The sequence below is a fragment of the Papio anubis genome, chromosome 6, assembly GCF_008728515.1.
Source record: "Papio anubis isolate 15944 chromosome 6, Panubis1.0, whole genome shotgun sequence".
NCBI lineage: Eukaryota > Metazoa > Chordata > Mammalia > Primates > Cercopithecidae > Papio > Papio anubis.
The window spans coordinates 143,875,155-143,887,788 of NC_044981.1; the positions used below are offsets into that span (position 1 = coordinate 143,875,155).

Genomic DNA, 12,634 nt, shown 5'->3' on the forward strand with positions numbered 1-12,634 from the left:
GAGATTCCTAGTGCATTTAAGACAAGAATTCAAGAGTGAAATGGAAAACTGAATTAATAATTTGTTCTTGGGTGGTTTTAATCTGCTCCTTATTAACTTTGTAGTTTATGCCTGGAGGATTAGATTTGGAAACAGAACACCAACTAATGTTCTAAAAGTTTATTTCCTTTTATTGGAACATTATACTCTTAAAGATTTTCTGAAGAACATTTTGGCTGTTTTAGTCTTAAATACGAGGTACACTTAAGTTCTTATGATTCAACCTAAAATAATAGAAAGCTTTTAATCTATGATATTAATTTTAACTTTTAAAGTATTTCATGTTAGACTTCAAGGCAGGAATTGTTTAATAAAAACCAACTAATAGAAGGAAAGATATTCTTCATTGGGCACGAGGATATTTGGGTCTCTTTTCCCAAGCTTTTTAAAATCCCCCTAGGTCTATATTTTTCAATCTTAGAATTTTAAATCTGCTTGCTGTTGATGGTAAAGAAAATAGGAAAATTAAAATCAAAGGTTATTTCTGTTTACTTCCTGTACCTTGTCAAATGTTTCTAAAATTGATTGAAAACAAACCATTGTAATTTTATAAATTGAAAAAAGAGTCATATTCTAAGATATAGCCTAGTAGGATAAGCTGAAATAGGAAGTTTACAAACAGCTGTCTTTGGGAGAGTGGGAGATGGTGATGCTGTCCATCTGCTTCTTGCTTAAAGCTTTAACTACCATCCTATTAGAATATACCTGAGAGTCTGGGAAGTCAGTGTATTTGCTTCTGTGGTTGTAGTTCTCCACCCACCTGTGATCTGAAGAATTACACCCTAGGTTTTTATAAGGTAAAGGCTCTACAATTTAGACATTTAGAAGGGACTTCTTTGAAAACTAGGAAGAAGTTTGGCAAAGTATAATACCAGGTATTGGTCTGAGTTAACCAGTGGTAGTTTATTTATTAGAAAACTAGTCTGAATTTATGTATTCTTGATAAATACAAGTTTTGACAGAAATTCTCCACTTTTGATGGATGTGGTAATAGAGGTTGAGGATTTTTTAGCCAGATATGCTGCAGGTAATCAGGTGTTAGTTCTAGCTTAATAATTAGCTTAATTTAGTATTAGCTGTCTTTTTAAAACTGTCATACTTTTTACCCATGCTCTTAATGATCTTCCATCCTTGAGTGTGTTCTGCTGGTGAGATGCGGTGCTAATGGTGCAAAGGCAGACAGCAGGAGAGTTGCAGAAGTGGTAGTGTATATTTTACACACGTCAGAAGACTAGTCACCTTAATACTAAGTAATTGACTATGATTGGCAACAGGGAATGAGCAGCCCTCTCGCTTCCTGGAACCTTGAGAGGTGAATTCCATACATTACCACTGGTGTTCAGAAGGATCACCTTTTTCTGACCTGTGGGCACTCGCTCCTAACCTTTTAGAATTCCTGAGGGAGGAAGCTGTCTAGTTACATGATTAGTTAGCACATTTGTGGACCTTTAGCTTTCAGTAGAATTGCTCGAAAGCTATCTTAGAAAGTAATGCCTTTGGTTGATTTGAAATCTCATGCATCAGCCGTGTTGCTAGTGTTTTCCAAAACACTGGGGGATTTTTGCAGACAGCACTTTCAGGGGCTGATTTGAAAGTAATAAGCCAAACTGGCAGGGAGGGAAGGTTCTTCCTTCACCTCAGGGTTACTTTACTCTGGAGTGCCCTGTCTTCACAAATCCAGGGGACACACAACACATTAGTAGCCATAAGGGTGTCTGTTGTGTGTTATGCAGCCCAGAGTCTTCCACTGGTATATACCAAGTCCCCAAGTTAGACATTTCTCTTTTAAACAGAATTTTGCCTTCATATTTAAAATAAAAATTATCTTCCTCAGTTGGCTTTTTTTTTTTCTTTTTTTTGAGACGGAGTTTTGCTCTTGTCGCCCAGGCTGGAGTGCAGTGGCATGATCTCAACAGGTGATCTTCCTACCTTGGCCTCCCAAAGTGCTGGGATTACAGGCGGGAGCCACCATGCCCGACCAGTTGGCTTTTAAACCTCAGCTATTAATTTGCAAGTATATTTGGTTTATGAATAACAGCAGCAACAATAACAATGATAATTTTCTCTTTTTCTCTAGGTTTAAAACAGAGGCAACAGTTAAAACTATACTTTTAATAAAAAGTGCGGCTTCTCAGTTGTACTCCATCATGTATTCCCTTTTTCTCCTAATAGAATGTGTTTGTTATTCTTCCTGTTCTGAGAGTGGCTCCTTAATTGATTTTATACCATCAGTTAGTATTATTATATATAATTAAGGCAATCAATAGTGAGATTTTTAACATCTCATCTTGGCATAGATTTTGTCTCCTTTATCTGCAGTTTTTATTTGTTGTTTGTTTGTTTTTTGAGATGGAGTCTTGCTCTGTGGCCCAGGCTGGAGTGCAGTGGTGTGATCTCAGCTCACTGCAAGCTCCGCCTGTCAAGTTTATGCCATTCTCCTGCTTCAGTCTCCCGAGTAGCTGGGACTATAGGCGCCCGCCACTATGCCCAGCTAATTTTTTGTATTTTTAGTAGAGACGGGGTGTCACTGTGTTAGCCAGGATGGTCTCAATCTCCTGACCTCATGATCTACCCGCCTCGGCCTCCCAAAGTGCTGGGATTACAGGCGTGAGCCACTGTGCCCAGCTGTCTGCAGTTTTAATTCTAGACTGGTGAAAAGTATGCTGGTAACTACAGGATACCATTTGTTGAGTGTTCACTTCCTGTTAGATACTATGCTCACCACTTTATGTACATATTCTCATTGAATTCTCAGAACAAGTATTTGGTTTTTCTCAGAATACTGGTATTTGACCTTATTCTCCTCATTTTATACATAGGAAATTGAGGCCAGGAAGGGGCAAGCAAATTGCCCAGGGGCAAGCAAATTGCCCAGGGTCGAGCAGCTCCTTCGAGGTTGGAACCCAGATCTGTCTGGTCCCTGCCCCCACCCTCTTCTTGTGCACTCATTTCTGCTGGGTTCCCCACACCCCCTGGTGCCTTGGCAGTCTCAGATCTTACCCACTTTGAATAAAGAATCAGGACTCCTGTTGTAGTTACTCCTCTACCTGAGAAGGAAGTAAAGGGAAATGAGGTGAGGGCTGGCACGATTTCTACCCCCGCTTGTGGCAGACAACATGCTTTAATTCTGAAAGCACCAATGCTCAGTTTGTTTGGAAAAGCCTCTCAAGAGTAATATTGTACTCAACTTAAGCACTGTGTTTACTAGTATGTGTTCATGTATGTATATATCACCTTGATGAGATTATATATATATATATGCATAATATGTACATGGTTATGTGTGTGTATATAATTATCTAAAATAATGTCTTAAGCATTAATGAAAGTTATTGGGGGTTCTGGAAAGTTGTTTAAATCAAGAGAAAGATAATAGTCACTGGAAGAAACAAATCTAAATTTGCTTCCTTTTTTCTCCCTCATCTTGGGGCAACTATGACTCCTAAAGTTTAGGATACATAATGTTACAATTATTTAATGTTTAAGCAAGAGATTCTGTAAAGTATGACCACATTAACAAAAATGCAGTTTGAATTTTAAATTCACAGTGAGCATATATCACCAAAAAGAATTCTATGAGTCTAAATAATACATTATTACTGACTTGACACTGAAGTTTTATATAGAAGTGACAACAAAGTCTCTGTTTAATTGATCCTAAGAGATCCGGACAGTATAACTCTTTCTGCAAATGGGGAAACACAGTGTCCATTCAAACCCGAATATTTTTTTTAATTTTAATATTGTATTCCTTTAATAAATCAGATTAAGAATCATTTCCAACAACTCTCCCACAAATATTTAGAAGTGTCACCCTGTGCAAGGCACTGGAGAGATGACAGTAAACAAGACCAGTATCACCACTGCCCACATGGAGCCCAAAGGGATAGAGAGTAAGGAGGCCCTGGGACAAGTACCCTGGGAGGAGCCTAGAGGTACTATGGGAGCCTGGGATAGAACATAACTCTGGCAGATTGAGGGGTTCAGGAACACTTTCTAAATGAAGTAAAGTATTAGACCTGAGGATGAATGGGAATTAGCCAGTTGCAGGCAAGATGAAGAGGGCTGCAGGATAGGAATGGATTATATGAAGGTCCCCAGGGCAGCCAGAGGACTGAGCCAGAGTAGTAGTGCTGAGAAGAGGAAGTGGGCCACAGAAATGAAGCAGAGAAGGGGTCTGACCAGATGTTTAGACTTTATCCTGAGATCATCAGGAACCATGGGAGGGTTTTAAGTTGCAGAAATAATATCAAATCTGCATTTTTGGATAAGACTAGAGTCTAGGACATGTGTTAGAAGGCTCGGCAGTGATCCAGATGAGAGGTGAGGATGGCCTAAATGCATAAAGGGGTAGTGAAGATAAAGAAAGTGAACAGATCCTTGAGATACTTAAAAACGGAATTTATAGAACTTTGTGAGCACTTAAAAATGGAGAGTGAGAGAGGAAATGGAGATAAAGAGGTTCTTGGGTTCCTGATTGGGTCACGGGTTTTCTCATGGTTGGAATCGTCAGGAAAAAGAGAGGAGTGGAGAGGGGTAATGGATGTGGTTTAGGATATGTGGCGTTGGAGGAGAAAGATGTCCAAGTGGAGGTCTCTTGTGAGCAGTTAGATGTATACAATAAGCACTGCAAAGAGAGGTCTAGGCTAGAGATGCCCATCTTGAGGCCATCAAACTATGGAAATAAATAAGATCCCTTAGGGATGATGTGTCCTGTAAAAAGAGTCAAGGGCCTAGAAGCCTAAGGAACATCAACATTTACAGGATGTGCAGAGTAAGCAGCGACAGAGAAAGAGCAATCAGAGAGATGCAGAAAGAAAACTGGCAGAGTGTGGCACTCAAGCATTTTTAGATATTCAGTATTTGAAGGAGTGAGTCTCAGCAGTCTCAAATGCTGCTGAGAGTCAAGATAAGAACTAAGAATTGTTCTGTGGATTTGGTAAGAAGCGGGTAGAAGATGACCCTTACTGGGACCAATTCAGTGCAGTATTCAGGGTGGCACCTGTATTGGAAGGGCACAGTATTGGTGGAGCTAAGGGAGGGCACAGACAGTTCTTTCAAGAAGGTCACTGAATGAGGCCAGAGAGTTGGGGTGGTAGCTGCAGGTTGACAGGGGGCAATGAGAAGGCTGAGTCAAGAAACAGAATACTTGCTGGGCACTGCTGAGCACGCAGTCACAGCCGGCAGCTGGCCCCCTCTACTCACTAGTTTGATTTTTCCTTAGTGGGATTCAACCACTCTGCCATATTTGGACAAGGCAGACAAGTAGATTGACCTATCAAGGAAGACACAAGTTCCCAAGTACTTTTTTGAGAATCTGATACAAGAGATCATTTGTTAGTAAGAATGTAAATCCACTCAATTTGGGATCAGTGGGTGGAGGGGATATTTATTACAAAAAGGGATTTCTCATGGATTTAGGTGAAGACCTCACAGAGCCTGGAATTACAAATGTGAAGGTCCCGGGAACCAAGACCCCGCTATTCCTCATTTCTTATTCTGGGATAGCTAGTCTTTTATCTTCAGTCATACCTGCTTTATTCTTTCCTCCAGTCATAGCTGCTTTATTCTTTCCTCCAGTCATACCTGCTTTATTCTTTCCTCCAGTCATAGCTGCTTTATTCTTTCCTCCAGTCATACCTGCTTTATTCTTTCCTCCAGTCATACCTGCTTTATTCTTTCCTCTGCAGACAGGCTGTCTTATGAATCAGTCCTCAAGTTTACATGGCCAATAAGTTTAAACACTAATAGACTTTATAATAAGCCCCTCAGAGGCTCAATTCCAAATTCCCATAGTGGAGAATCGGACCCAGCTTTAGTTAAGTGTCTAATCATCTATGGCCAGGGGGTGGAGTATTGATTTTTAGTGCAAATGTAGGCATGGCAGAGAGCCTCCTAAGTGACAGGAAGGAGAGGATTGCCTGGCTGCGCAGAGGTTTTCTGGCATCTCTGCTGCATCCAGACATCTGCTTTGCTGTGTTTACCTTATTGGAGATTTCTCTGTTGTGGGCCTACTTGTCAGAGGCAAGTTGTCCAGGGTTCTGCTATATATTCATTATGGAAGATTTTACCTTATTGAAATGACAGTTCCCCAGCTTTAGCATTTTATGTTGTTCCATTAACTGTGATACAAACATGCCTGCAAAATATCAGTTCATGAACAAAACTTACTTTCCCTGAGATAGTAACCGTTTCACAGCCTCTCACATTGCTGCTTCATTATGCGATGAAGTGTGAACCCTTTAATGGTGACCAGTTAAAACGCATACCTGCACACATCAAATTCAGAATTTGATTCCAAATTTACAAAATAATCAAGTCTCCTTTTGAAATCCTACCTATCAAGACCCAATTTAAATCTTCTTCATTCCATAAATTCTTGCCTGTTCTTATCCCCTGAACAGCAGAAAATTATTTTTCTCTGTTTTTATGGCTCACTTTGTTTTAACCTACTTATTATCTTAGTGTTAAAGGCAGCACACACGAAGGCACTGAGATGAAAGAGCTTGTAGCTTTGCCGCTTATTAACAATCCAACCCTGTGAAGGTATACAATGCATTTGAGCTTTATCTCTTATCTGTGAGGGTGATGATGATGCCTACCTTTCCTGGATGTGAGGAGCCAGCAGGTGAACGGATGCAAAACTACTTGCATGCTAAGAAACCTATGCAGATACTGATGACTTAAGGAAATAGTTTTGGGGTTTGAAGACCAGGTTTCTGAATCCCTCTCTGCCACTTGGTAATTCATGGTATGGCAGTGGGTGACTTACTGTTCTTCCTTGGGCATGTTGTGTGGTGTGTTTTCTTTCATTCCTGTGACAAACCATCACAAACAGAGTGACTTAAAACAATCCGAATTAATATCTTACAGTTCTGTAGGTCAGAGTCAGAGTGGGCTTGTTTGGTTTCTCTGCACTGAGTCTCATAAGGCCAAAAATGAGCTGTCAGCTGGCCCAGGCTCTTATCTGGCTCAGGGGAGAATCTGTTTTACAAGCTCATTCAGGTTGTTGGCAAAATTCGGTTCCTTGCCAACTGTGGGACTAAGGTCCCCATTTCCTTGCTGTCAGCCAGGGGACTCTCAGTTTCTGAAGGCCACCTGCTTTCTTCATCACTTTGCTCCCTCCTTTTTCTTTTCATTCATTCATTCATTTAGACAAATAAAAATTGTATACATTTATGGTGTACACATTTTGAAATATGTATCCATTGTGGAATGGCTAAATTCAGCTAATCACCATATCTGTTACCTCGCATTCTTACCATTTCTTTTGGTGGGAGCACTTAAAATGTACTTTCTTAGCAGTTTTCAAGTGTACAATACAGTGTTCTTAGCTATAGTCACCATGTTGTACTACCATCTTAAAAATATGGAATGTAGCCCAGCCAACATGGCGAAACCCCATCTCTATTAAAAATTACAAAAACTAGCCAGACGTGGTGGTGCACACCTGTCATCCAGCTCCTTGGGAGGCTGAGGCAGGAGAATCACCTGAACCTGGGAGGCGGAGATTGCAGCGAGCCAAGATCGAGCCACTGCACTCCAGCCTGAGCGACAGAGCAAGACCCTGTCTCAAAAAGGAAAAAAAAAATACGGAGTGCTTCATAAATTTGCACATGATCCTTGCAGAGGGGCCATGCTCATCTTCTCTGTGTTGTTCCAGTGTTCATACAAGTTGCCAAAGCAAGAACTGAACACTCCCTCCTTTTTCAAACCAGCAACATCACATGGAGTCCTCTTCAGCTGGGTCTCTGACTTTGCTGTGATTTATGTTCAACAAACATAAACCGTTACCCAAGAGATATTTTGTGCCTCAGGTTGCTGGTAGGAGTAATGCAAATCAAAAGAAGCTCGGTTGGTAGTTGTACAGTAGTTCCTTTGTATAGCAACTTTTAGTACATGCAAATAAACAGAGAAGGCAAGCAAACATGCCAGATCCACATGTAAGGAGTACTGATAAATAGGAAGAATATTCCATTTTTTGCTTAGGACGTTTGTGGAAGCCTTTGACAAGCTATCTTATTTCCATTCCATTATTGTTCGTATTCTGGGCTCAATAGGGGTACTTAAAGTACCCAGTGTTGTAAGACTACTGAAAATTCACACACCCCCACCCCCGGAGACAGAGTCTTGCTCTGTCACCCAGGTTGGAGTGCAGTGGTGCAATCTCAACTCACTGTAACCGCCTCCTGGATTCAAGTGATTCTCCTGCCTCCGCCTCCTGAGTAGCTGCGATTACAGGTACATGCCACCACACCTGGCTAATTTTTGTATTTTTACTAGAGACGGGGCTTCACCATGTTAGCCAGGCTGGTCTCAAACATCTGACCTCAAGTGATCCGCCCACCTCGGCCTCCCAAAGTGCTGGGATTACAGCTGTGAGCCACCATGTCTGGCCAGACGACTGAAAATCTTGAATGAAAAATAATTCTAATTTTTGTTTATTCACCCTGCATCTTAGCAGGTATAGTGTAAAAGTTAGGAGCAAAAACTCTAGAGCCAAACTCCCTGATTTTGATTTCTCTCTCTTTCATGTGTCCAGTGACCTTGGGCAAGTTACTTAACCTCCCCGTACTTCGGTTTTGTCACCTGTTAAATGAAGGTAAATATAGGCCTAACTTTGTGGAGTTATTATTGAGGATTAAATTAAATGTGTTGATATATGTAAAGTGTCTGGAATTATAACTAGTAGATAGTGCTGTGTGAGTCCTGGGATTATTATTCTAATTGAACAATGTGCTTTAACCATTGGTTCTCAACTAAAGCTGTTTTGCTCCCCAGGGTACATTTGCCAGTGTCTGGAGATAAGGGTTTTCACATCTGACAGGGTGAAATACAGACATCTAGTGTGTACAGGCCAGGGATACCACTTTGAGTCCAAAAATGCACAGGGCTGCCCTCCCCAACCCCCAAACACAGAGTTATCCATCCCGAATGTCAGTAGTGTCAAAATTAAAAGCCCCTGTTGGGGCTTTTATGTTTTTAGTAACAACTTCATTTACAAATAAAATATTCATGTATCATGAGTGACTTTTAACAGTGAGGAAATTCATGACTGACAGCCATAGGGCTGGCTCTGAGTTCTACAGTAAAGTGAAAAGTAGAAAATAATTGTTCTGGTGATTATAAAAACAGGTATCACAGGAAAAGAGTGTGCTTAACTTCTAGAATATATAATTAAGGGTAAGAAATACTCTGGTCTTGTGAATCATTGAATGGGAGTTCTCATTTTCAAATTTTCCAGTGAGGTTCTTCTGGAGATGATAAGGAATGAAATTACAGGTGACCCTTGAACAATGCAGGGATTGGGGCACCAACCGCTCATGCAGTTGAAAACCTGCATATGACTTTCAGTTTCCCCCCCCCCAAACTTAATTACCAATAGCCTACTGCTGACTGGAAGCCTTACTCACTAAACATAAACAGTCAGTTAACATGTATTTTGTATGTTATGTGTATGATATACTGTATTGTTATGACAAAGTAAGCTATAGAAAAGAAAATGTTATTTTGAAAATCATGAGAAAATATATTTATTCATCAGGTGGAAGCGAGTCATCATAAAGGTTCTTCATTCCTTGTTGTCTTCGTGTTGAGTAGGCTGAGAAGGAGGAAGAGAGGTGTTCATGCTGCCTCAGGCAGAGGTGGAAGAAAATCCAAGTGTAAGCAGACTCCCACGTTCAAACCCATGTTGTTCAAGGGTCAGCTGTACTTGGATTTGGAAACTTGCTGTTACTGTGTATGTTAGAATACAGCGAGAGTTAAGATAAATATGCATTACAGTTGCTTATGTGGAATTTACCTATATTGTAGTAGTGGTAAATTTTGCAAGGCCCCAAATGTTTTTGCCACTGTTATTTTTATTTCTGAATATGATACAAGGCTTACGTGTTTGCTCTCTTCACTCCTTCTCATCCCCTAGGAATATTGAATAATTTAGAATTTAGGGTATTCTTCAACTACTTATTCCTCCACCACCTCTCCTATCAATTTCAGCTATTTGATTTGTCTGTACAAGATTCTGTAGGACTATCTGAGACTCTATTCATTTTCGTGGTTACAGAATTTGTCCTTTTGATGATAGGTCACTTAATCATCAACACTTGCATGACCACAGAGTGCAGAAGCTGATTAGACTGACATCCTGGATCATGTAGGAAAGAACCTGGGCACATTCCCATACCTTCCACTCTGTTAACCTACTTGGAGAAACTGAGAATCACAAGACACAAACAAAAATAACCTGCAGTTCATCATTAAGATTAAGCAGAATACTGACATGTTAGGCATCAACTAAGTGCTAAAAATACTTGATCATTGATTACATGATACAATTGCTAAGTATTGGTAAAAATATATGAGATTGTGATCATATTAGAAATACATTTCTCTCATGGTATTTAACAAATTTGTGGCTTACATCATTATGACAAAAGGAAGGTGTTAATTGCAGCGAGGATGGTAACCACTCTATCCTTTTTGGATCATTGTATTACAACTTTGAATCTATAGGCATAAAGAGAAACACCCTGACTCCTTATTTAAAAGGAAGAAACAAAACCTTTTTGATTCAGATCATATCTGCCATATTTTTAAATTAGGGCTAGAACCTGGGAAAAGCAGTTTACAGCAGAACTACATTTTATAATGCGATCTTTTGTTCAGTTTGACTAGTTTGTTTTTCTGACACTCTCTAAAGTGGTGTAACAGTGATATCTACTTCTTCACAGATTTTGTGATTGAGAGAGATGAGCCTTAAATATAATTGGCATCTTTCAAGGGTTTGGGCAAAGTCCAGCCAGTGTCCTGTGAAGTCAGGGTATTAGAACAGAGAACCTCTTCTGTCAGCCACCACCTTGCTGTGGGCTCAGTTGCCTGCTTGAGCACTACATGAAAGACCCAGCTACATAGCAGTTGAAAACTAGTTAAAGCCTTCCTTCTACTTTGAAATGATTGTTACCCAAACCTTGGTTTGCTACTTCCTAATTCAGAGCCTTATGCTGAAGACATTTTTGGAAAAAAACTCAACAGCTTTATCAGTGAAATATGGGGAAATACTTAAGTGTTTTCATCAATAATTAGTTGATCTGGGGAAGAGAGGCTTAGATTATAGTGAATCAGTGTCTACGTATATTATAGAATTTCTGTAAGCAGGCCTGGCTGAGTAGCAAATAGCACACACAGGACCATGTTTCTTGCCTCGTTTCGGTGTACATAATGACATTTTATTGTGATAGTCTGGACCAGTGAGTAGAGGGTCCCAAAGACTTGAGATCATCCTAGGAAGACAAGTCCTTTACAAAAGATGGTTACCATTAGTTCTGAGAATAGAATTGAGATCTGAGTCTGGATTCCAAAGAATACTGGCAAGGCATATCATAGTAGTGATTAGTCTAAGCTGAGCAGGGCCCAGTACCCAGAGAGTCAAGCCTGGAAGAAGAAAAAAAGCCGAAATGGAACCAGAATGACAACACTTCGTAATGTGGATAAGATCATCACAGATACACAGCTGTACACCAGTGAGCTCCTTGTGGACAGGAATTGAATGCAGTGTAGGCCATATAGCTGTAGGTGCTCAAGATGATTGTGGAAGAAAGGAATGGTTCTGCCTGGCACAAAGGAACACCGGAATGGCTTTTGGTCTGGAGAGTCCAGTACTAGGACAGCTTCCACCCTGCTGCCCCATTGAATCTCTTGGGGAATTTGCTTTGTGCCTGGCTGAGGAAGGTGTGAGCTGCTTCCTTCTCTGTGAGATCTACAGGAGTAGGCCACTGTTAGGGAGGGCTGTGGCCCCTGGAACATTTTTACCATTGCTCAAAGTAAACATTTGCAGGGTCAGGGGCGGTGGCTCATGCCTGTAATCCCAGCACTTTGGGAGACTGAGGTGGGCAGATCCCTGGAGGTTAGGCGTTCAAGACCAGCCTGGCCAACATGGCAAAATCCCGTCTCTACTAAAAATTAGCGAGGCATGGTGGTACGTGCCTGTAGTCCCACCTACTAGGGAGACTGAGGCAGAAGAATCACTTGAGCCCAGGAGGTTGAGGCTGTGGTGAGCTGAGTTTGTGCCACTGTACTCCAGCCTGGGAGACAGAGCAAGATCCTGTCTCAAAAGAAAAAAAAAAATGCAGGCCATGTATTCAATCCACTAGATTTCACGACCTTGGTTCTTTGTCAGTAGAATTCAAAGGTGAGTAGTTAGTTGTTGGGAGGGTGACCTTCTGAGACAGGACCAAGGAAGCAGTCAGGAGGGACAGATCCTTCATAAATCCTGACAGAGCATCCTGTAGAAGGTAAAATATCCTTCTGGTTTGGAGGAGCATTTTAAACAAGGATATTTTAAATCAAGTTAGAGAGTCCTAAGCCAAGGACAGCATTTTATATTCAGTACTGGGAAGGTATTTTCTGTCAACAGTAGAAGGTCATACTTCTCTGTTTGGAACAACAGTCTTGTTTCCAGAAATGAAGGATGTGGAATTCTAATATTATTCCAACATTGAAAAGAAAACAGTGTGAGAGTCAGTTTATATGGAAATCGATAGTAGAAGATCACAAGTATACTGACCTATTTTAAATAAGATTTCATGTAGTTACAGTA

General features: G+C 40.6%; 1 protein-coding gene and 1 non-coding gene across 4 annotated transcripts in view; one reads left to right on the top strand and one right to left on the bottom strand.

Moving 5' to 3' along the window:
* MAN1A1 (mannosidase alpha class 1A member 1) overlaps nt 1–12,634 on the top strand; it is a 168,058-nt gene that overhangs the window by 15,892 nt on the left and 139,532 nt on the right. The gene's annotated exons all lie outside the window — the stretch shown is intronic.
* On the bottom strand, nt 7,626–7,727 carry LOC116275511. The gene has a single exon (XR_004184639.1). It is a non-coding gene; the product is annotated as a U6 spliceosomal RNA (small nuclear RNA).